Source organism: Phyllostomus hastatus, unplaced genomic scaffold (genome assembly GCF_019186645.2).
Source record: "Phyllostomus hastatus isolate PE091 unplaced genomic scaffold, TTU_PhHast_1.1 phas_scaffold_60, whole genome shotgun sequence".
NCBI classification, from domain to species: domain Eukaryota; kingdom Metazoa; phylum Chordata; class Mammalia; order Chiroptera; family Phyllostomidae; genus Phyllostomus; species Phyllostomus hastatus.
In genome coordinates this window covers 14,947,147-14,972,752 of record NW_025334038.1, presented here as the reverse complement: position 1 = coordinate 14,972,752, position 25,606 = coordinate 14,947,147, and the positions used below count along the sequence as shown (strand labels likewise).

The window sequence follows — 25,606 nt, the reverse complement described above, 5'->3', positions numbered from 1 at the left end:
TAAGTGAAATAAAGCCAGGCAGTGAAAGAAAAATACCACATGATCTCACCTTTAAGTGGAACCTAATGAACAAAATGAGCAAATGAGCAAAATAGAACCAGAGGCATGTAAACAAGGAACAGGCTGACAGGAACCAGAAGGGAAGGGGAAGGCTGATGAGGGAGGAAAGAAGGGGAAAGGCCTGGTTAAAGAACTAGCATAAATGACTCATGGACATGGACAACAGAGTGGGGATTGACTGTCGTGGGGTGGGGGGATGGGTGGGGCAGGGGAGAGCAAAGGGGAAAATTGGGACAACTAACAGAACAACAATATAGAAAGGGGGGTCGTTATTTGGGCTGGACTCTGTAATTACAGTTGTTGATATTCATATCCCATTATAATGAGATAATAAGCATTTCTGATGTTATTAAAACTTTATATTGTATACTCTGTAATGTCTGTGTAGTATTCTGTTGTATGATGCACTATTGTCTGGTGTTGGGCATTTAAATTTATTCCTTTTTTTTCTATCTTCAGTACTACCTCAGTAACAGGTATGTCGATAGTTCTTTTTCACATTTCTCAGACTATTCTTAGGATAGATTTTTAGAAGAAGGATTAGGGTCAAAAGCAATAAATATTTTAAAGATTCTTTTAAATTTTTTTTATTTTTTTATTATATTTTACGTTCAACATTATTTTGTATTAGTTCCCAATGTACAATATAGTGGTTAGACAATTATATTAAGACTCTTGATTCATATTGCCATACTACTTTCCAAAATTTAGAAGACGGCTTGCTTGAAGTTTTATTCTCAACTTCATATAAATTCCATCATCCAGTGTGCTCTTTTGTGCCTGATTTAACAACACCCGTGATATTCATCCAGGTTTTTGTGATCATCAGGAATTATTTTCTATTGCTACACTGGTCATTGTATAACCACACCCTAGTTTATTTACCATCAAGTACTGATGGACATCTGGATTATCATTGTTTGGTTGTATGAATAAAGCTGGTATGAATATTCTTGTACAAGCCTTCTTTGGTGGCTATATTCTTCCGGTAGTGTAATTGCTGTGTGGCTTCTTACACACTCTAAGTTTTCCAAAGTGGTTATACCATAGGGCTTACTTAGTTCTTGGGCTATAGACTCTAACCTAGAAGTACTATCACATAGGGTAGCTGCATTCTTGACTCACCTTGGGGCTTTCATTTACATTCTCAGGTATGAGACACCATTTTAAAAGACTTTGCAAGGTCAAATGCTTTGTCCACAATTTGACTCTCCCGTTAGTTTGGCCATATAACCTAATACCGAACAAAATTCTCCTTCAAATTTGCTTCAGGGTTGCCTCACAACGTGGACAGTCAACACAGACAAACTTCCTGGCTTCTCTCCTCCTCCCAAAGCAGAGCCAACATTCCTCTAGAGGCAACAAAGGATACGCTCTGATAGGCCGCATAGGGCTCTGACCAAGTCCGGCCCCTCATCTCTGCACATGCGCAGGTCGAGCCCTACGGAACCTGGTGGCCCAGGCGCGCGTAACGTAGAATCGTACGTCGGTGCGCGTTGACGCAAGGGCGTGCGCTCGGTAGTTCCCAGAGGAACATGGCGGCTGCTCCTTTGGAGGAGAGGTTTTGAGAGGTGCGGAGAAAGGAGGCCCACAGGAGGGACACACCCGGCAGTGAACCGGAGCTCTTCGCTCGTCAGTCATTGAGAGCTCCGCTCCGCCCCAGAAGGTGAGTGAGGCGGTGCCACAGGACATCTCGCCGGTAGCAGGCGAGGGCACTTTCCGCCATTTTCAAGTTCGGCCGTTGCGTGCTTTGGAGGCCTGGCGGGGCGCTTGGGAACAGGTAGGAAGAGCAGGGAAACTCGACGTCGGGAGGATTGTTTAAGGCTGTTTGGAGCATTTGGGGACGTGGTTGGAGGCTTGTTGTAGACCAGGAAAACAAGGCATGATAGGACTACAGCCCTCACTGGCGACTGGTGGCGACCAGACGTAGGTGTAGGGTAGGCCGCGGATAGGATGTGAAGTTTGGAGGAGGGAAGCGGTTTAAGCAGATTTGGGGCGGGAGTGCAAGGGGTTGTGCTTAGAGTTGAACGGAGTGTGGCTGTGAATGATTGGTTTAAGTCTTTACACTTTAAGGGGTCACGGGAAGTTAATGCAAAAATCTCTGCGAGGGCAGAAGGTTTAACTTCGATATTATCGTGGTTTGTAATCGGTATTAGTAACAGGAATAAGTACACAGCTTGACAAGCAAAAACCCTGCTCTTTTGTAGTACTTATATTATTATTTTGTTTGCCTTAAATCATGTTCCCTGCAAGAGTCCCATTAATAACTCCCTCCACAGTTCCTATTTTTGGTTGCCTCTGGCAACTAGTTATTTATGCTCTTAGAAAGCATTATTTAAAAAAAGAAAAGAAAAATGTTGATACGTGGTTGTAACCAGTGGATGGAGGCCCATCCGGAGAAAGAAGTATGCAGGTCGATAGGGAATTCGTAATTGGATATGTGTAAATCAAATCAGAAAGGTACGGATGATCTGTAGAAAGCCTATTAAATGTTTGGAAGTAATTTCTGCACAGAAAAAAAAACTGTTAGGAACTCTGGAAGACATTAGAGTGTAAACAAAAGCCTATGTTAAAAGGCATACCTCTTGGGAGCACTGAGTTGATTAATGCACACTTTATTTTTTGCCTGTTAACGTGCCAGTGGTAGATCTGTTTAATTCAAAGCTTTTAGGTGAAACATGTTAATTGTTTCCCTAGTAGCATTCGTCTCCCCCCTCTCCCACGCCCCAGTCTTAATTGCACTTAACACTGATCTTCTATCATACTTGCTCACTTTTTAATTTGTTTCCTTGCCTAGAAGGTAAAAATACTGTATGAATTTGCATTTGTGCTGAGGCTTGAAGTTCTGTATTTAGCCTGTTTTCTTGGAAAATTTTATTTTTGTGGCAAATTTATTAATTCGCATTTTTATGTGGGAAGGATTTTGGTGGAAAGTGGGCTTTACATCACAGTGCTTTAGGAAAAAATAAATCCGTATTTATTTATTTATTTAAAGATTTAATTTTTTTATTTTTAGGAGAGGAAGGGAAGGAGAAAGAGAGGGAGACATCAGTGTGTGGTTGCCTCTCGCATGCTCCCAACTGGGGACCTGATCTGCAACCCAGGCATGTGCCCTGACTGGGAATCAAACCAGTGACCCTTTGGTTCACAGGCCCGTGCTCAATCCACTGAGCTACACCAGCCAGGGCTAAATCCTTATTTATGATGTTGATGGCTTACCTTGTATTCTTTGGCAAAAATTATGAAAAGGACAGATTTTGCCATTGCAATTTTAACATGCTGTAAGGCTTTATTTACACTTAAACATTTTTTTAAAAGATTTTATTTATTTTCAGAGAGAGGGGAAAGGAAGGAGAAAGAGGGAGAGAAACATCAATGTGTGGTTCCCTCCTGATTGCCCACTACTGGGAACATGGTCCTCATCCCAGGCATGTGCCCTGACTGGGAATCTAACTGGAGACCCTTTGGTTCTCAGGTGGGCACTCAATCCATTGACCCACACCATACAGGGCTAATTATTTTAATAACCACTTCAGGTGCTTTTTTGAACTCTCTTTACCAAGTATTAATATTAAGTACATATACTTTTTCACATTACTTTGGGAAAAACATGTTACCTAGTTGCTGAAGTTTGAACTGTATCATATTTCAGAATTAGAAAGTAAGGTTACAGTAAAGCTTTATAACTTCAACAAATACATTGACAAAGGTATTAGTGAAAGCTATTCCCTTATCAAGATATTCACATAATTCTTTTGAGGTTGCTTAGGAAAAGATTAAGACTTAGTGTTTTTAAAGTAGTACTAATTAGTTGGAACCTGCAGATTAGACATCTTCATTATCAAAGTATTTAATTAAATGTCAGAAACGTGCCAGTTGTTTAAGCATTACAGATTTGTTGTTTAAGATTCCAAAGTGTCCTAGTTTTCTGCCAAACATTATTGCAGGATTTTGTGTTGAAACTTGTGCTTATGAAAGATGTTAATTTTTTTTCCTTTGCAGTGGTGAGTTTCTCTGTTGTTGTAATGTGTTTGACCAAGTAAGTTGACTGATCAGTTTTTTTTTTTTTTAAAGATTTTTACCTATTTGCTTTTAGAGAGAGGGGAAGGGAGGGAGCAAGAGAGGGAGAAAAACAGCAATATGCGAGATACATCAATTAGTTGCCTCTTATATGTCAGCATCTGGGGACCTGGCCCACACCCCAGACATGTGCCCTGACTGGGAATTGAACCAGAGACCCTTTGACTCGCAGGTGGGCCACTCAGTCCACTGAGCCACACCATTCAGGGTTGATCATAGTTTTAATACTTAAAAGTATTTTGTCTTTTGTCTTTGACAGAGGTACAGGTTCAAAACTTTGCTGAACACTTTCTCTTTTGTACCATTTCTTTTCTTGTTGCAAACATTTACATTGGTCCTAAACACAAGCCTTTAAGTATTTTGGAAAATCTTACCCAGATTACTCTCATCTTTTCTGGACCATAAACATTTTAATATTTTCTGCTAGAGTGAATAACTTCATAATGTTCATGTTGTACCTTATATTCATAATTTGAGGGCCTATGAATTCCCAGGTCTGGGTAATGTTGGAAAGGGCATGGATTTCAGCAGCAGGCGCAACTGGGTTTGAATGCCAGGCTCACTACTACCTAGCTTTATTTATACTGGGTCAGTTAATTGAACTTCTGAACTTCAAGTATCTTTTTATATAAAAATGTTAATTATATCTCAAAAGTGAGAGGAAGTATCTAATACATAGTAAGCATGAGTAAATTTTGATATTTTCATTTAGTGATGAGAATTTAATTGCTGATGTCATTTCAGTGTTTTAAATTGAGGTATAGTTGACATATGACATTAGTTTTAGGTGTACAACATAATGGGTTTTTTGCATTTCCGTATACACTAATTTTTTATTTTTATTTTTCAATTACAGTTAATGTAGAAAATTATATTAGTTTCAGGTGTACAACCCAGCGATGAGCCATTAAATGTAGCTTATGAAGCTAGTACCTGACACTATACATAATTATAACAACATTATTACTTTAAAAAAAAAAAATCGCCCTGGATGGCATAGCTCAGCGGATTGAGCGCGGGCTGTGAACCAAAGTATTGCAGGTTCGATTCCCAGTCAGGGCACATGACTGGGTTGCAGGCCATGACCCCCAGCAACCGCACATTGATGTTTCTCTCTCTCTCTTTCTCCCTCCCTTCCCTCTGTCTAAAATAAATAAATAAATAAAATCTTTAAAAAAATATTATTAACTATATTCCTGTATTGTGCTTTATGTCCCCATGACAGTTCCCTAACTACCAATACAAGGTCTGTCTAGAAGGTATCCAGCCATGTAGTGTGGAATAAAAGAGACATTTGTTGAAGAAGATACAAGAAACATTGTACATAGGACAATGATGCCTCAGTCCCCTTCAGAATAGGCACCTCAGGACTTCACACAGTTTTCCCAACAGCCATCAGCTGCCTGGTCATATTTTCCTGAATCTTACCGATGGTCTGAAATCTCTTCCCTTTCAAAGGTGATTTTAATTTTGAGAAAAGCCAGAAGTCACAGGTGCCAAATCTGGGCTGTGGGGGACTGAGTCACCTGGCTGATTTGATGTTTCATCAAAAAATTCTGCACAAGGCTGATGCATGAGTGAAGCTGCCAATCACCAGTTGCCAATGGCTGCAGCCCTTTTCATCCTATTGCATCTCTTAACTGACAAAGAACATTGGGGTAGTACTCCTTATTAATTGTTTGGCCTGGATGGACGTATTCATAATGGACAATACCTTCACAATCAAAAAACGCAGTTAACAGATCTTGATCTGTTTGCCTTGGCTTTTTTGGGCCTGGAGAACCGGCAACTTCCATTGGGACAACTGGGCCTTTATTTCTGTATCATAGCAGTAGATCTGTGATTCCTCTCAAGTTACGACCTTCTTGAGGAAATGTGGTTCATTGGTAGCAGTTTAAATCAAATCATTAGCAGCTGCAGCATGATGTTCATTCTACAAGATGTTCATTCTGCTCTTGTAGTGGAAGCCATGGGATGAATTTTGCCACAAAACATTTTCTGCCAAGGTCCTGTGTCAAAATCTTAGTAGTTTTTGGAATATCCAGATCAGCTTCTAGTTCTTGCATTGTCAGTTGCTAATCTTTGTTGATTGTATTCCATACATGTTCAACATTCTCAGGTATACTGCTTGTTGCAGGCCTTCCAGAAGGTAGATCACTTTCAACAGAGTCTCGACCATCTTGGAAGCATTTGTGCCATCTTTTATTTGGGCTGCACTCATTGCATCGTCCCCAAAAGCCTTCTGAATCATCCAAATAGTTTCCATGGAGATATATTCAAGCTTATTGCAAAATTTGATACAGATTCATTGATCTACTCACTCAGTCATTGTGAATGTGACAGCCACGTTGTCATTGTTCAGGCATGACCATTCCAGTCCACTCTCCTTGGTTGCTGGGTTACATCGATGTCACACAAACCATTCTTGTTATATTAACAATGGCTGGACTTTTTCCAGACAGACTTTGTACTTAATCCCTTCACTTTTTTTATCCAGCCGATAATCTCCCTCCCTTCTGGTGACCATCAAAATAGTCACTTTATGTACGGCTTTGTTTTTTTCAGGTCTGCTTGTTTATTTTGTTTTTCAGATTTCACACATAAGTGAAATCATATGGCATTTGTCTTTCTCTTATTTCACTCAATACATTATCCTTTAGGTCCATCTATATTGTTGCAGAAGACACAATTTCATTCTTTTTTATGGCTGAGTCCTATTTCATTGTATATGTGTACTACCTAATTATCCATTCATGTATTGATGGACACTTAGGTTGCTTCTATATCTTGGCTGTTGTAAATTATGTCTCAGTGAACATTGTCTTTTCAATTTATTGTTTCGGATTTTTTCAGAAAAATAACCTGAAGTGGAATGGCTGGGTCCTTTGTCTCTTGTTACAGCCTTTATTTAAAGTCTGTTTTGTTTGATCTAAGTATTGCTACCTCAGCTTTTTTTGTTTCTATTTCCACTAAATATCTTTTTCCATCCCTTCATTTTTTTATCTTTCATTTTTTAAAAAATATTTTTATCTCCTGGCTGGCGTAGCTCAGTGGATTGAGCACGGGCTGGGAACCAAAGTGTCCCAGGTTCGATTCCCAGCCAGGGTACATTCCTGGGTTGCAGGCCATGACCCCCAGCAACCACACATTGATGTTTCTCTCTCTATCTCTATCTCCCTCCCTTCCCTCTAAAAATAAATAAATAAAATCTTAAAAAAAATATTTTTATTGATCATGCTATTACCGTTTTCCCAATTTCACCCCCTTTATCCCTCCTCTGCCCTGCCCCCCACAACCCTTCAGCATTCCCCTCCCTGCTTAGTCCATGTCCATGGATTGTACATATAAGTTCTTTGAGTCCTCTGTTTCCCATACAATTTTTTATCTCTCCCTGTCTACCTTATGCCTACTAACCATGCTTCTTCTTCCTTGTACCTTTTCCCCCCCATTCCTCCCTTCCTCCTCCTGACTGAAATCCCTCTGTGTGATGTCCATTTCTCTGATTCTGTTCCCATTCTGGTTGTTTGCTTAGTTTTTGTTTCCATTGTTTTTCTTTTAGGTTCAGTTGTTGATAGTTGTGTTTGTTGTCATTTTACTTTTCATAGTTTTGATCTTTTTCTCAGATAAGTCCCTTTAACATTTCATATAATAATGGCTTGGTGATGATGAACTCCTTTAACTTGACCTTATCTGAGAAGCACTTTATCTGCCATTCTGTTCCAAACGAAAGCTTTGCTGGATAAGAGTAATCTTGGATGTAGGTCCTTGCCTTTTCTGACTTCAAATACTTCTTTCCAGCCCCTTCTTGCCTGTAAGATTTCTTTGGAGAAATCAGCTGATAGTCTAATGGGGACTCCTCTGTAGATAACTCTTTTCTTTCCTCTTTCAGCTTTTAAGACTCTTTCCTTCTCTTTAATCTTGAGTAACTTAGTGATGATGTGCTTTGTTGTGTTCCTCTTTGGATCCAACTTCCTTGGGACTCTGGGCTTCCTGGACTTTCTGGAAGTCTATTTTCTTTGCCAGATTGGGGAAGTTTTCCTTCATTATGTGTTCAAATAAGTTTTCAATTTCTTGCAGTTGTTTTTCTAGCAGCCCTATAATTCGGATATTGGAATGTTTCAGGTTGTCCCAGAGGTTTGTAAGAGTCTCTTCACTTTTTTCAAATTCTTGTTTTTTCATGCTGTTCCTGTTAGATGTTTATTTTTTCCTTTTGTTCCAAATCATTGCTTTGAGTCCTGGTTTCCTTCCTGTCACTGTTGGTTCCCTGAACATTCTGCTTTATTTCACTTTGGGTATCCTTCATTTGTTTTTTCATTTTTCGACCAAGCTCAATCAGATCTGTGAGCATTTTGATTACCAGGGTTTTAAATTTTCCACCAGATAGGTTGGCTGTCTTCTCCTTGCTTAGCTCTTTTTGAGGCTCTACTCTGTTCTTTCACTTGGTGCAGCTGATAGGTTGTAAGGTGTATTTCTTTGTCTTGGTGCAGCTGATAGATTGTAAGGTGGCGGGACCATAGGTATTCACCCAGGCAGGGCAACCCTCTCTGCTGCATTGCGGTGCTGCCTGTGGGGGAGGGGGCAGAGAGAGAACAGTGCAGCTCACCTGCTCATCTCTAGTGTACTTTTCTCTTTTTTAAAAAAAAATATTTTAGTGTTCAATTACAGTGTCTAGTGCACTTTTCAATGGACTCTGGGACTCTTCCTGTAAGACTGGGAGCTTCTCCTACCATGGCAACCCCAGCTGTAGCCCACAGCCACCTATGAGTCCCATTAAGTCAGCCCAGCCCCCAATTTCTGCATGTTGTGGCAATTTTTCTGAGTCAGTCCGCCAGTCTGTCACCTTACAGGTCTGGTGGTTCTGGCTGATTTTTTTTTTTTTTTAAATTCCTTGGTTGTTGGAGTTCCATGCAGTTTGATTTTCTGGTGCTTTTGGTTGTTTATGATTTCACATTGGTTATTGTCCTCCTTTTGGTTGTGTGAGGAAACAAAGTGTATCTACCTATGCCTCTATCTTGGCCAGAACTCCCATCCCTTCACTTTTTGTGTGTGTCTTTCCATCCTAAGAGAATCTCTGTAGATAGCATATGTAAGGGTCTTGTTTTTTCAGCCAATGTCTTTTAATTGTAGTCCATTTAATCCATTTGCACTTAAAGTAACTGTTGATAGATAGACATTTATTGCCATTTCATTATTCCTATTTTTGATCTTTTTTTCCCTTCTTAAAGAAGATCCTTTTACCATTTCTTGTAACACTGGTTTGGTGGTAATGAACTCCTTTAGCTTTTTCTTGTATGGGAAGCTCTTTACCTGTCCTTTGATTCTAAATGATTGCCTCGTTGGGTAGAGTAATAGTGCTTGTAGGTCCTTTCATTTCAAAACTTTGATTATTTTGTGTCAGTCCCTTCTGGCCTGCAAAATTTCATTGAGAAATTAGCTGACAGTTTTACAGGAGTTCCCTTGCAGGTAAAGCACTTCTTTTCCCTTGCTGCTTTTAAGATTCTCTTTGTCTTTGACATTGAGTATTTTAATTATTTCTGTACATCATCATCATCATTTGTTTTTTTGTTGTTTTGGATAGTAGCCATTGTAGTGGATGTGAGGTGGTAAATACAACTCATTGTGGTTTCAATTTGCATTTCTCTGATGTTTAAGGATTTTGAACATCTTATACTCTTCTTGGCCATTTGTCATCTTTGGAGAAAAGTATGTTCAAGTCACTTTGTAAGGTATATAATTGTCTAATCTTGTACACCTCAAACTAATGTATGTCAACTAATTGAAATATAAAATTATTAAATTTTTTTGTTATAAATATGTATGTTTGATGGGTAAAGGGTAACAGAGGGTGGAGATGGTGCTGTACACAGTTGGTATAGGTTTGGAGGCTGGACACCACAGAGAGAGACAGGCAGTCTGTTCAGCAGGGCAGGCTGAGGAGCATTCTAGAGCCTGTAACACCTGGTTGGTGGGTGTGCTGGTAGGGGTCTTGTACATGGCTTCCTTGGCCAAGGTCCTGGGTGGTATGGGCATTGGCACCTGGGTTCAGGTCACATTATTCAGGTAGGGCCTTGTAGGCAAACTCAGGCTGCTGGGTGCTCATCAGAGTTGTAATGTTTTAGCTGCATCTGTTTGACCTGCTTCTGTTTCAGCTGCTGCACCGGGTGCTAGAATGCTTGGGTTTTTGCTGCATAGCATGAAGCCATTCCAGCTCCTGGGGTGAGGTGGGAATGGTATAGTAGGCATAGCTCAGAAGAGCCTGAGAAGAGCAACCTGTGGAAGTGCAGCATGTCTTTGATGAAGTTTAGATGCAACTACTGGCACTCGCTTTGGCAACAGAGTGTTCTGTCCTTGAGGGTCGTCTTCATAAGCTGGTAATAGACTACTTGTAGAGGTTCTCAGCAGGGCCCCTGTGGTCAGAGGAGTCAGTGATAATAATGTCAAAGCCGTCCTTGTTCTGTTTCATGAGCTCAAACCGTGGAGCGTCAGCTTTGACCTGGAGTAGCCAATGACCATGGCCAGTAGAACTTCTTAGAGACTTGAATGACATCCTCCTCAGTCTTGCACTGGACCATAGACACCACAGAGGAATGCTTCACCACCGTCAACCTTCCCAGGACACTGTGTCCCCACTCCCTGATGATCAGCACCTTGCGTGGGTTGGGTGGCTGCAGAGTGGCTATCATTTCCTGGTAGGAGAACTCGTCCCTTTCCATGCACTGATGACTTGCTCCAACACCAACATGTTGCCGTGACTCTTACTGCAGAAGACAAAGATATCCTGGTACCACTCTGGTACTGGTACCAGTACCTGGTACTCCTGGTATCCAGGCTTCACTTTTCATGGAAGTTACCCTCCTGGAACCAGCCCTCCTGGATGGCAGCAGGGCCAGAGTCCTTGGCTGGCATGCTGGTGGGTGGCACTGGGTGCAGACCCTGGACTTAGGAACCTGGATTCAGTCCACACCAAACCACAGCACAACTTGACCAGCTCTGACCACTGTGGTGATGTAACCAAACCCTTCTAGAGGGGCTGAAATATAAAATTATTGGAAAAAATAAAAAATATATAACATAAATCCTAAAGAAAGACAGAAACTTTAAAATTTTTGTCTATATGTAATATTGAAATTACAGAGTATTTTACTTACAGAGAATGTTAAATATTGACCCTTTAATTACAAGATACACAGGATTGAGGAGATTAAATTTGTTCTTAGTTACACAGTTATGGCAGAATCCAGGTCACCTGCATACAAGTTTAGTACTCTTAAAAAAAAAAACAAACCCAAAAAAGGAAAACCAGAACATTTCATAGTACAATGTGAAAGGGATTTTTTGTTCATTGTCTTTGGGAGAAAGCTAAAATTATGACAGTTAAAGAGCTATTTAGTAAAGTCTAAATCAGGAAAATTTTCCATCGGGAGTTGTGGTCACATTATTTTGTGAATTGTCAACTAGGACTTTTGTGTATTTTTATTTTAGTAACCTAATGATTTTTGGCCTTTAAATCTGTCTTTAAATCATGGGATTTAGCTTAATATTTCTTGGTAGATTTTGCACACACACCTAAGTGTGTAACCCATTGCCTTTCTCAGGTGTTTCAGATACTCAAGTTGTAGATGATACTGTTAAGGAGTTGTTTTTTTAACCCACAATTTCTACCCACAATGTTTGATTCCAGCTATTTTTTAAAATATCAAATTTGTGCCCAGAATAGACATCTTCAGTTCTGTCTGACCGTGTCCATAATACTACAGTTAATAGCATTACCTTTCTGGGGGAGGGTGTTTAAGACAACAGAAATTTATTTATTCTCATAGTTCTGAAGGCCAGGAATCTGAAATCCAGGTGTGGTTAGAGTTGATTCCTTCTAGAGGCTCTGAGGGAGAAGCCATTTCATGCTTCTCTCTCCTAGCTTCTGGTGACTGCAAGCAGTCCTTGGCTTTCCTTGGCTTGTTTGTAGGTATATTGCTCCAATCTGCCTTTCTCTTCACATGGCTACCTTTGTTGGGTGTTTATCAGTAGCATTACTTTCATAAATTGTGTTATTTTTATCACTTATTCATATATATGTATATGTAAAAAAAATGAAGGCACAAAAGATATGTGGTGATCTGGCTCCTTTCTGTGGCTATTCTCTCATCCCCTTTCATCTATTTAGTAGGTACCATTATAAATTTGGAGATAGTTTGGGCTGTATACAGCAAACTAATGTTTGGGCATAGGACAATTTATCTTCCTAAATTACAAATTTTATAATCTGCATTTCTGGGATGATTGATTCATCATTGCCTACAACAGTGTTTTTTTACTTTTTGGACCCCATGACCCTGCTTTCTTGCTCCCCAAAATGTAAATATCCATATTAGAATTCTACATATGACTGCAAGGTGGAGGATGTTGTTGAATTCCTTTTACCCATTTATGTATCTAGATGTCAGTTAAGGCTTCTTGCTGTATTTGGTAGATTTAAACTCTTCAGCATGTCTGAGTTGGCTTAACAGGAATTTCTGTTTCCTCTTCACCCTACCCTGCTTATGAACCACTTTAGAAAAACCCTCTTCTTGTGGCTTAATATAAGTTCTACAAGTTTCATCCATGTAGCATGTATTGAAATTTCCTTTTTAAAGCTGAATGATATTGAATACACTATACTTTCATTATCCATTCATCTGTCTATGGACATTTGGGTTGTTTTTCATCTTTTAGCTATTGTGTGAATAATGTTATGTAGTATGGATTTAAAAACACTTCTTACTGCATCTGCTTTCAATTCTTTGGGTTCATATCCAGAATCCCATAGCATTTTGTACATGCTTTTATAGCCCTTTGTCCTGTTGTGTTACAAATATTTGTATGTCTGAAGATTCTAAGCATATGGTGGGGAAGCTTATGAAATTGATAATACAATTAAATTAATGATTAATAATCTTAATCTTCCAAAACAGAAAGCACCAGGCCTACATGGGTCATTGGTGAATTCTACCAAACAGTTTAGAAAGAAATTAAACCAGTTCTTTACAATCTCTTCCAGAAAATAGAAGTAGAAAGAATACTTCCTAATACATATTTGAAGCCTAATACTAAACCAAAAAAAGATGTTATAAAAGGAAAACTATAGACCAGTATCTCTGGAACATAAACACAGAAATCTTCAACAAAATACTAGCAAATCTAATGCAACAATGAATAAAAAGAATTACATACACTATGACCAAGTGGAATTTATTCCAGTTATAACAGTCTGGTTTAGCATTCAATAATGAATTGATGTAACCTATCACACTCAACAGGTTGAAGAAGAAAAATCGTATGATTAAATCAATGAATATAAAAGAACATTTGACAGAATTCACTACCTATCATGATAAAAATGCTTAGCAAACTAGGCGTAGAAGGGAACTCCCTAAGTTCATATAGAATATCGACAAAACCCTCACAGCCTTGGCTGGTGTGAGTCAGTGGATTGAGCATCAGCCTGCAAACCAGGAGGGACCTCAGTTCGATGCACAGTCAGGACAGGTGCCTGGGTTGTCCACCAGGTCCCCAGTTGGGGGTGTGCAAGAGGCAACCAATCAGTGTTTCTCTTCCTCTTTTTCTCCCTCCCTTCTCCTCTCTCTAAAAATAAATACGTAAAATCTTTAAAAAAATACAATTCACAGCTAATGCCATACTTAATAGTGAGGAACTAGATGCTGAGATTAGGAACAAGGCTGAGATGTTCATACTCACCACTCCTCAGCATTGTCCTGGAAGTCCTAGGTAATGCAATAAGATAAGGAAAGGAAGTAAAAGGTATACACATTAGGAAAGAAGAACTAAAGTTGTCTTTATTCACAGAAGACATGATTGTCTATGTGGAAAATCTTAAGAATCAAAAAACCTCTAGTAAGGGATTATAGCAAGGTTTCAGGGTATAAGATAAATACACAAAAGTCAATTGCTTTCTCATATAGCCAGAATGAACAGTTAGAGTTTGGAATTAAAAACAGTGCTATATTCTACATTTCCACCCAAAAATGTACTTAAGTATAAATCTCCCCCAAAATGTGCAAAATCTGCAGTAGGTAGGCTACAGAACTTTACAGAAAGAAATTAAAGATCTAAATAAATGGAAAAATATTTCATGTACATAGAAAGGTTCAGTATTGTCAAGATGTGAGTTTTCCCCAATTTAATCTGTAGATTTAACATGATCCCAGTGAAAATCCTACCAAGTTATTTTGTGGATCGAGATAAAAAAAATTCCTTTTAATCAGATAATTGTCATCACTGTCTACTAAGTGAATGGTTGCTGGAAAACAGATTAGTCACATAATTCTAAGGTATTACCCTAAGGTATTAAATATTTTGGGCATACAAAAAAGTTGAAAGAGGTTAATACCATATACTTGTCTCTTAAATTCAACTTTTCTAATTTTACTGTTATTCTCTCTATTGGTTTGCCTTGGCTGCCATAACAAAATACCACAAATTGAGTGGCCTAAACAATAGATATTGTCTTACAGTTATAGAGGTTAGGTGTTTGAGATCAAGATGTTATTAGGGCTGTGTTTCTTCAGAAGGTGCTAGGGAAAGATCTGTTCCCAGGCCTCTATTCTGGTTTCTGGTAATTTCTTGGCTTGTGTCAGCATAGCTCCAATCTTTTTTTTTTCTCGCAAATTAAAAGAGAAAGTGTATGTGGAAAGTTACAAAGGTAGTAGAAGTGAGCCAGCTGTGCTGTGTAGGCTCAGGAAACAAATTACAGAAGCAGAAGAAGGGCCCTTGGAGCTTAGGAAAGGCAAGGATAATGTGCCTGGGTGAAAGTGGGGGACCAGAAATGTGGGTATGCTCCTGGGAAGGAGAGTGCCATCAAAGCTCCAGTCTTAATTACATGTGTACAAAATTTTATTTTTATTTTTTTTAAAATAAGGACACTAGTCATACTGAATTTTGGGCTTGTCTTACCCCAGTATAACTTTAATGACATTATGTCTCTACATACATACATATTACATACTTACAAGGTCTGTCCATGACACAATGTTTCAACATGCAACATTAGCATGCAGTATCGTATCAAAGCCATAATTCCTTACTGTTGTGTAATAGCTGGTCCGTATTCTAGTGGTCTTTGATAGCTGGATTTTTCAAACCAGGACCTAATCAAGGTTCAAAGTATCCAGCCATATAATATGAAAAAGAGACATATTGAAGGAGATGCAAGAAACATTGTACATAGGACCATGATGCCTCAGTCCCCTTTAAAATAGGCACTTTGGGACCTTACACAGTTCTTCCAACTGCAGCATGATGTTCCTTCTGCTCTGGTAGCAGAAGCCATGGAATGAATTTTGCCACAACACGTTTCATGCCAAGATCCTGTGTCGAATCTCAGACAGTAGTTTTTGGAATCCCCAGATCAGCTTCCAGTTCTCTCATTGTCGGTCGCTGATCTTTGCTGATTGCAGTCCATACATGTTTGACATTCTCAGATGTATTGCTTGTTACAGGCCTTCCAGGAAGTGGATCACTTTCAACAGAGTGTTGACCATCTTGGAAGCATTTGCTACACTTTTATTTGTGCTGCACTCATTGCATTGTCCCCAAACGCCTTCTGAATCATCCAAATAGTTTCCACGGAGAAATATTCAAGCTTAATGCAAAATTTGACACAGATTCATTGATCTACTCACTCAGTCATTGTGAATGTGACAGCCACACAGGATACTCAATGGTGTCTGCTGTTTCCACTGACTAGTACAGTGAAGTTGTCATTGTTTATATATGAGCATTCCAGTCCACTCTCCTTGGCTGCTGGGTTACATCGATGTTGCACAAACCATTCTCGATATATAAACAATGGTTGGAGTTTTTGTGGACAAGCCTTGTACACACATATGTTTTTAGCCATTTCAGAGTAATTGCAGACATGACACACAGTGTTTCAACATGCAACATTAACATGCAGTATCACATTAAAGAAAATTAGCCGTAGTTCCTTACTATTGTGTAATAGCTGGTCCATATTCAAATGGTCTTTGATAGCTGGATTTTTCAAACCAGCACCTAATTAAGGTTCAAATGTTCTCTCTGGTTGTCTCCTTAGTCTTTTTAACTAGAGCAGTCTTCCTGATTTTTGTTATTTTTAATACATACACTTTTTTTTTAAGACTTGTTCACAGAGCCCTGACTGGTGTGGCTCAGTGGGTTGGGTGTCAGCCCACAAAGCAAAAGTTCACTGTTTAGATTCCTGGTCAGGGCACATGCCTGGGTTGTGGCCAGGTCCCCAGTTGGCAGTGTGGGAGAGGCAACTGATCAATGTTTCTTTTGCACATTGATGTTTCCCTGTTTTCCTGTCTTCCCCTCTCCCTAAAAGTAAATAAATCTTAAAAAAAAAAAAAAAGACTTGCTCACAGGAAGTTATCTTAATTACAAATCAAACCTTTGTGATCTACCAACCTAATTTAGGACTAGTGGAAACCAGTACTTGCTTTCTCTGTCCAGGAGTCCTAATACAGAAAGCATGACTCTTGGACAGCTAAGAAAGCTGTTATATTAATTGTCTCTGTTATAGTTGTTTTAGAGAATGGACTGTATTTCTTTATCTTAAGCATTGTCCTCCTACCTTAAAATGTTTCTTTTGTATGTGTAACATATTCTGTATTTTAAGGTACACTATCCTAAAAATGTCTTTTCAGTTTGGTGAAACTTCTTTTAGTTCATTCCCTGTGATACAAAAACAAAAATTACAGTTCTGTGAGCAAATATTTTGTTTGCTGGACCTTTTTTTCTGTATGGTTACTATTTTTCCTTTGTAATTAATAAGTATTTTGAGGAGATACTTTGTAAGTAAGTAAATATATGTTGCCTCTCAATTTTTTGCTCACTAATTTTAGCAGCTACTGGTGGAGCCTGTCTGCAGCAAGTGTTACTGGGTTTTCCAATGGTGATTTTCTGATAGCATATGATGCCTATCTGCAAAATCTTCAACCACTGTTAATATAATGAGAGTGGTCTGTGTGACATCGATGTAACCCTGCAGCCAAGGAGAGTGGACTGTAATGCTCATCCATGAACAATGACAACAACTTCACTGTACTAGTCAGGGGGGGTGGTAGATGCTGTTGAGGGATTGTGTGGATTGTGTGGCTGTTGCCTTCATAGTGACCAAGAGAGTAGAGCAATGAATCTGCATCAAGTTTAGTGTTAAGCTTGAATATTTCTCCAAGGAAACTGTTTGGATAATCCAGAAGGCTGCAGTTAAGGGCAACTGGTGATTGGCAACTTCATCATGACAGCACACCTGCTCATGCATCACATCTTGTGGAGTTTTTGACAAAACATTAAATTACCCAGGTGATTTAGCACCCCTAAAACCAGATTTGGTGCCCTGCAACTTGTGGCTCTTCCAAAACTAAAATCCCTTTGAAAGGGAAGAGATTTCAGACCATAGATGACATTCAGGAAAATACAACAGGGCAACTGATGGCAATTGGGAGAACTGTGTGAGGTCCCATGGCGCCTATTTTGAAAGGGACTGAGGGGTCATTGTCCTGTGTTTCTTTTATCTGGTATCTTCTTCAATAAGTGCCTATTTTTCATATTACATGGCTGGATACTTTCTGGACAGAGCTCATATTTTACGATGTATCTATCACAATTTTCATGTGCGCCAGGTATATGCAAATTATTGAGAACATAGAGATTACAATGTTCAGTTCTTGCTTACAAGGAATTTATGGTTTAGACAGAAAGACATGTAGTTTTTACCATTGTAATATATGCTTTTCTAGGATTATACATAGTGTACTTTTTGAGTACAAAGACTGCTGAATAAATTGAGTATAATAAATGAGCATAAATTTACAAAAATAATTGAGAACATTGGTATAGAAATATACCAACAAAGGTTTTGAAAGTACAGTCATGTGCTACTTAATGATAGGGATATGTCCTGAGAAATGTGTTAAACAATTTCACTGTTCTGTGGAATCATGGACTACACTTACATAAACCTAGATGGTATAGCTACTCTACACTAGGCTATAATGGTACAGTCTGTTTCTCCTGGGCTACAAACCTGTACAGCATGTTACGACACAAAACAATATGAGGTTAAATCAAGCACAAGAGAAAATGATGCAATCAAGAGACACTGTATATGTAATCAAGAAACACAAGATATGTGAGGCTCCCTCTGGAGTAACATGGCATACTGTTTTACAGCAGACTTTAAAAAATAAGTTGAAAGAATACACTCTAATAATATAAATATAGTATAGTAAATACAATAACATTGTTCATTATTATCAAGTATATGCTGTATGTAATTGTGCTATACATTTATATGACTGGCAGTGGACTGGGTTTACTTATACCAACATCACCACAAACTTGTGAGTAATGCATTGCACTACAGTGTTACAATGACTATAGCATCACTAGGTGATAGGAATTTTTCAGCTCCATTATAATCTTAGTGGATCACCATCTTTTACGTACCCATTGTTTATTGAAATGCTTTGTGGCACATTTGGCAAAGCTAGAGATTTGAGAAGAACATTTTTAAAAAAGGAAAACACCACTCCTACCTCTTTATAAAAGTAATTCATATCCATTGTGGACAACTTGGAAAAGTGTAAGGTATAAAGGAAATGGCAAGATTTTACCATAATTCCATACTCTGTTACGTTTATGTGTTTCTTCCCATTTTTTGACTTTTGCCTGAAAGTATACATTTCTTTTAAAATAATTGTAAATTTTATTTTACAATCTAATTTTTCTACATAGCTTCAGATCAGGTAAATTTGTTTAAAATATTTCAAACAAATTTTAATAGTAATATAAAATTTCATGATATAATGGGCAAAAGCAACATATTAGCTGTTTTTTGATTGCCTATGCCTTTGAACTGTTTTGTTTGTAAGACATTTATTTTTAAATAGAAAAGTTTTAAAAAGATTTTATTTATTTAGTTTTAAACAGAGGGGAAGGGAGGGAGAAAGGGAAAGAGAGAAATATCAATGTGCGGTTGCCTCTCGTGCGCTCCCTACTGGGCACTTGGCCCACAACCCAGGCATGTGCACTGACTGGGACTCAAACTGACAACCCTTTGGTTTGCAGGCTGGTGCTCAGTCCACTGAGCCACGCTAGCCAGGGTGAGACAATTTTTTTAGTTGCCTTCATGGGTCTCTCTTAAATCATAGAATGCTTTTCTGAAATTTATAAATTTATAAAGAAAGGTACTTTCTGAAAATAACTTCCAGTTGTGGTTTAAAAATAGCAGTAGTTTTCTTGAATGTCAAATAGAAGATTATAAGTCATAGTCATTATGTACTTTACAAATGGTAACTGTTGGGCGATAATAATAGTCCTTAATACTGGTCCTTTAAAAAAAAATACTGGTCCTTTTAAAGATGGAGCAAAGACCCAGAATGTCAAAAATTTTTCCAAGGTAGGGAAGGAAGAGCCTTTATAGAGAGCCCTAGCTTCCCAAGTTCATTGTACTATGCACTCTGATGATATTGTGTCCATCCCTCCAATGTTTAGGGACTCTGTTGAGGAGTTATGGATAACATTAGGGTGGTGGTACAACTTTGCTGTGTATCTTGAATTTACTTTTTAGATGTGACTTTAAGAAAGGGTTCTGCTGTTGAAGGAAATTTAAAATGAGAGAATGAGAATAACCTTACATTGTGTGTATCATCCAGTTTTATTGTTTTTCTTGTGAATAGTTAGTGCTGCCAAACCTAGGTGATCCTTATTACTCATGGTAGTTATGTTCTGTAAAGTTGCCGCAAACACTGAACTAGCAAATACTCACTCAACTTGCTCCTAGGGTGAACACAGGGTTAGATTCCTGGGAGCCTCTGGTGATCAGATTTGCCTAAGCCAATCAAAACATAACCTTGTTTTTTGTGTGTTTCTGTTTAAAGAGACCTTTTTTAATGTGTATTATTGATTAACTTTGAACTCAGTGGCTAACAGCAGTAGTTAACAGCTCCTGCCTGAACTAATGCCTGAACCATGCCTTCTAACCATACGGTTTTCATAAGGCACTCCAAATCCTTCTTGTGCTTAGGAACAGAAGATAGCACTTTAGCACATTTGGGTACCATTTTAAGCAGTGAATTCATCAGTAAAAAGCACAAACATGTCAAAAACATGACATTCAATAGCCTGCAAAAGGACGCTTACTGTTTACAGTATGAGAGAGGAAACAAGAAGGCAGAGCACCACCTGATTAGGCCTTAGCTGGGAATGAGCTCTCGGTGATTGAAATTTTTTGCTCCTCTATGCATGTCTACAAATTACCACCAAAGACTGCAAATATTGATTTGGGGCTACAGATCAAATTAAGTGAGTAGACAAATTAGCAAATGTGAAATCTTTGAATAAGGAGGATCCATTGTTGTTTGAGCACAGGGAAACTGTTTTTCTTATTAAGGTATTTTTTTTATTGTTGTTAACTCCAGGAATATAAGACATATGCTTTTAAATTCAAAGTTCAAACAACTATAAATGTAGGGAAGTTTTTTCCCTGAATCTGCTCTTATGGAAGGCAAACGACAAAGACCTAAATGTAGATTTATTTCCAAAGCAAGCTACATAAGAGGTGGAAAGAGAGTGTACCTAAGAGTGGGAATAAAATTGGTTAACAACGTGGGGAAAAAAGTATTCAACCTTACTAATAATCAAGAAGGTTAAAACAATAGAAACAGCCAAGTAAAAATTATTTTTTTAAACCTGAAGTAGCAAGGCTTATTTGACTTCAGTAATTCCTCTTGTTGTGATGGATATAAATGGTTCTGAGGAAAAAGCATTGTGCACAAAGATGAATGCAATGTGAATTTTAGTAGTGTATATTTTAAAACAATTCTTACGTCCAACAATGGGACGTTTAAATAAATCATGTTATACTTAGTGGAACATCTAGGAAGTTATTTAAAAAAATTTGTAGAGTTTTTAATATGGAAAACTTTAAAGCTGTAATTATTAGGGCATGAAAGTAAAGCTTGACATGTAATCCACAATTGCAAATAGTTAACTAATTGTGGCATATTTTCTTCTTCCCTTTTCCCTTTGTGTTCTCAAATTCTTTCCCTAGGTATTCTATCATAACTGTGTATTGTTTTCATAGTGGGCAAGTTCTTTAAAACGTGCAAATTATGAATAGGCAATACAAATTTGGCTCACAGTATATATAATATGTGATTGTAAATGTCCATAGTAGTGCAACACTGAGGTAAAACAGGATTTTGAACTGCCCTCTAATAGTCATTAGAAAGTAAATTATGTACAGCACAGGTGGCAAACACAAGGCCTGTGAGCCGAATCTGGCCCTCCACCTTGTTTCTACCCAGTGGCAGCACTGAGCTCCTTGCCTCTAGTTAAGGAGTAGTTACATTTATACAGTCCTAAAATTACATTTGGCCCTTTGAAGGCAACCACAAGGCTGATGTGGCCCCTGGTGAAAATGAGTTTGACACTTCTGATGTGCAGCATGCTTTTCACTAATTCATTCATTTTTTTGAACTCTGAAAGATGCAGACTTCTAAAAACTTTAGTGTTTATTATCTCTAGGAATAAAGAGATTTTCTTAAATAACTATAAGGTTATCACATAAGACAATTAGCAATGATTAATATTAATATCTGTGCTATTTATATAATGTGATAAGGTAGATTGTACTTACCAAGCTTACATTGAACTGTATAAATTCAGTAAATTTGTAACTTGTTTTGCACTAATTTTAAAAATTGAGGTATAATTGACATAATATCAAGTGTACAACATAATGATTTGGTATTTGTATACATTGTCAAATGATCACTAGAATAAGTCTAGTTTACGTCAGTCATCTTACGTAGTTAACAAGTTTTATGCTTGTGATGAGAACTTTTAAGATCTTCTCCCTTAGGAACCTTCAAGTGCACAGTAGAGTATAACTAACTATAGACATTGTGTTGTACGTTACATCCCCATGACTTATTTATCTTATAACTAGAAGTTTATACCTTTTAAAGTCCCTTTACTCATGTCCCCCACACCTCCCCCTACCCCCCTGCTCTGTGCCTCTGTATCAGTGAGCTTGTGTGTGTGTATGTTATTAAGGTTTTATTCATTTAGAGAAAGAAGAAGGAAGGAAAAAAAAGAGGAAGAGAAACATCAGTGTGGGAGAGATACATGATCAGTTGCCTTTCGCATGCCCCCAACTGGGGACCCGGTCCACAACCAAGGCATGTGCCCTGACTGGGATTGAACTGGAAACCTTTAGGTTACCAGGCCAGCACTTAGTCCACTGAGCCACACAAGCCAGGTCTGTTTGCTTTTTTTAGATTTCGTATATATGATATTGTAGAGCATTGGTCTTTCTCTGACTTACTTCGCTTAGCATAATGTGCTCAAGGTTTGTTCAGGTTGTAAATAATGCAAGATTTCCTTGTTTATGGAAAAAAATCTTTTTTAATAGTCTGTGTGTGTGTGTGTGTGTGTGTGTGTGTGTGTGTGTACCATATTTTCTTTAGCCATTGATTCATTGATAGACTGTTTCCATATCTTGGCTACTATAAATAATGCTGCAATGAGCCCTGGCTGGTGTGGGTCAATGGATTGTGTGCTGGCCTGCAAACCAGAGGGTTGTGGGTTTGATTCCCAGTCAGGGCCCATGTCTGAGTTGTGGGCCAGGTATCCAGTAGGGGGAGTTCCAGAGGCAACCACACACTGATGTTTCTTTCCCTATCTTTCTCCTTCCCTTCCCTTCTCTCTAAAAATAAATAAATAAATAAAGTCTTTTTAAACAATTTAAAAAATAATGCTGCAATGAACATATATCTTTTTGAGCTACTGTTTTCATTTTAACACAAGTGGAATTGCAGGATTATATGGTAGTTATACTTAAAAAAGTATATTTTATTGATTATGCTAATACAGTTTTCCTACTTTTTCCCCCTTTATTGCCCCTTTGCCTCCCAACCCTCCAGCATTCCCCTTCTTTATAGTTCATGCCCATGGGTTGCACATATAAGTTCTTTGAATTCTGTTTCCTATACCATTCTTAACCTCTAGCCATCTATTTTATACCTACCAGTTATGCTTCTTACTCCCTGTACTTTCCCCCCCATTCCTCCCCTCCACCCTTCCCTGAAAACCCTCCATATGATGTTCATTTCTCTGATTTTGTTCCTGTTCTAGTTTGCTTAGTTTCTGTTTTCATTGTTTTTCTTTTTTTTTTTTTTAGGTTCAGTTTTTGATAGTTGTGGCTTTGTTGTCATTTTACTGTTCTTAGTTTTGATCTTCTTTTTCTTAGATAAGTCCCTTTAACATTTCATATAATAGTGGCTTGGTGATGATAAACTCCTTTAACTTGACCTTATCTGGGAAGCACTTTATCTGACCTTCCATTCTAAATGATAGCCTAGCTAGATAGAGCAATCTTGGATATAGGTCCTTGTCTTTCATGACTTTAAATACTTCTTTCCAGTCCATTCTTGCCTGTAAGGTTTCTTTTTGAAAAATCAGCTGGTATAGCCTTATGGGCACTCCTTTGTAAGTAACTGTCTCCTTTTGTCTTGCTGCTTTTAAGATTCTTTATCTTTAATCTTGGGTAACTTGATGATGTGCCTTGGTGTCTTCCTCTTTGGGTCCAACTTCCTTGGGACTCTCTGGGCTTCCTGGGCTTCCTGGAAGTCTATTTCCTTCGCCAAATCAGGGAAGTTTTTCTTCAATATTTGTTAAGTAAGTTTTCAATTTCTTGCTTTTGTTCTTCTCCTTCTGGCACCCCTGTAATTCAGATATTGTAACATTTAAAGTTGTCCAAGAAGTTCCTAAGCCTTTCTTCATTTTTTTTGAATTTTTGTTTCTTCATGCTGTTCCTGTTGGATGTTTATTTTTTCCTTTTGTTCCAAATCGTTGCTTTGAGTCCTGGTTTCCTTCCTGTCACTGTTGGTTCCCTGAATATTTTGCTTTATTTCACTTTGCGTATCTTTCATTTTTCGACCAAGCTAAATCAGTTCTGTGAGCATTTTGCTTACCAGGGTTTTGAACTCTCCATCAGATATGTTGGCTATCTCCTCATTGCTTAGCTCTCTTTCTGAAGTTTTGTTCTGTTCTTTCATTTGGTCCATATTACTTTGTCTCAACACATCTGTTAAGTTGTAAGGGGGTGGGGCCTTAGGTATTTACTGGAGCAGCGCAACCCTTTTTGCTGCATTGTGGCGCTGTCTGTGGGGGCAGGGTCAGGGAGGGAACAATGTAGTTTGCTTGCTTGGCTCTAGCCCTACTTTCCAACTAACTCTCATGCAGACTGGGAAGTTCTCCCACTGTGGCAACCCCTGCTGTAGTCCACAGTCAGCTCTGAGTCTCAGTTTCCTGTTGAGCCATCCCTGCCGGAGTGATCCCCCACCTTGCCCTGGGTTCTCTCAGCCAGCCCCTGCCTGCGTGGTCCATCACCTTGCTGCGGGTCTTTTCTGTCCACCCGGCTGCCCTGCTCCTTCCTTACCGGTCTGGTTGCATGTTTCTTTAATTCCTTCATCGTTGGTGTTCCATGCAGTTTGATTTTCTGGCACTTCTGATTTATTGTGTTTAGATTGGTTGTTATCCTCCTTTAGGTTGTATGAGGAAGTGAAGGGTTTCTACATACGCCTCCATCTTGGCCGGAACTTTCCCTGGTTTTTCGGTAGTTCTACTTTTACGTTTTAACCTCTAAATTGTTTTCCATAGTGGTTGCACCAGTTTTTAATCCCACCAGGAATGCACAAGGTTTCCCTTTTCTCCACATCCTTGTTAACTCTTGCTGTAAACAACAACAACAAAAAACCAGAAAACAAAACTGTGAAGATTGCAGCCCTGGCCAGGTGTCTCAGTCAGTTGGAGCATTGTCCTATCTACCAAATGGGTAGCAGATTTGCTTCCCGGTCATAGCACATATCTAGGTGTGAGTTCAGTCTCTGGTTGGATCACATATGGAAACAACCCATCAATGTTTCTTTCCCCCCAACCCCCCAAATAATCAATAAACATATCCTCAGGTACGGATAAAAAAATCCCCTGAGATTTCATCAAGGTTTGTTACTGCCTTCTTAGTCTCATAATCCAGGCTAGTTCTCCCCTGCCTTTTTCTCCTCATTGCATTAACTTTTGTTTAAAAAGATTTTATTTATTTTCTAAGACGGGAAGGAGATAGGGAGTGAAACATCAGTGTGTGGTTGCCTCTTGTGCACCCCCTACTGGGGACCTGACCTGCAACCCAGGCATCTGCCCTGACTGGGAATCAAACCCCTGTGACCTTTTGGTTCACAGGCACGCACTTAGTCCACTGAGCCACACCAGCCAGGGCTTACTTATTGCATTAACTTATTGACGTTTCTAAGCTAGGTGTCTTCTGGAACCTTATATATGTACGTTTGTGCATGCAGTTGTTTTGTTAACTTGTTTTGTCTGTATTTTCTATCCTCTAGCTCTAGAGAACTAACTAAATTGTTTA

The 25,606-nt window shown here is 38.6% G+C and overlaps 1 protein-coding gene and 1 pseudogene across 7 annotated transcripts in view; one reads left to right on the top strand and one right to left on the bottom strand.

Annotated features, from left to right (window-relative positions):
- Positions 1–1,559: 1,559 nt before the first annotated feature.
- The window catches only part of WDR33 (WD repeat domain 33), a 95,180-nt gene continuing 71,133 nt past the window's right edge, over positions 1,560–25,606 (top strand). For all 7 annotated transcript variants that reach the window (XM_045826046.1, XM_045826045.1, XM_045826047.1 and 4 more), the window contains exon 1: positions 1,560–1,726. The gene's annotated coding sequence lies outside the window, so the exon portion shown is untranslated. The remainder of the gene's footprint in view (positions 1,727–25,606) is intronic.
- LOC123810318 lies at positions 10,221–24,655 on the bottom strand (annotated as a pseudogene).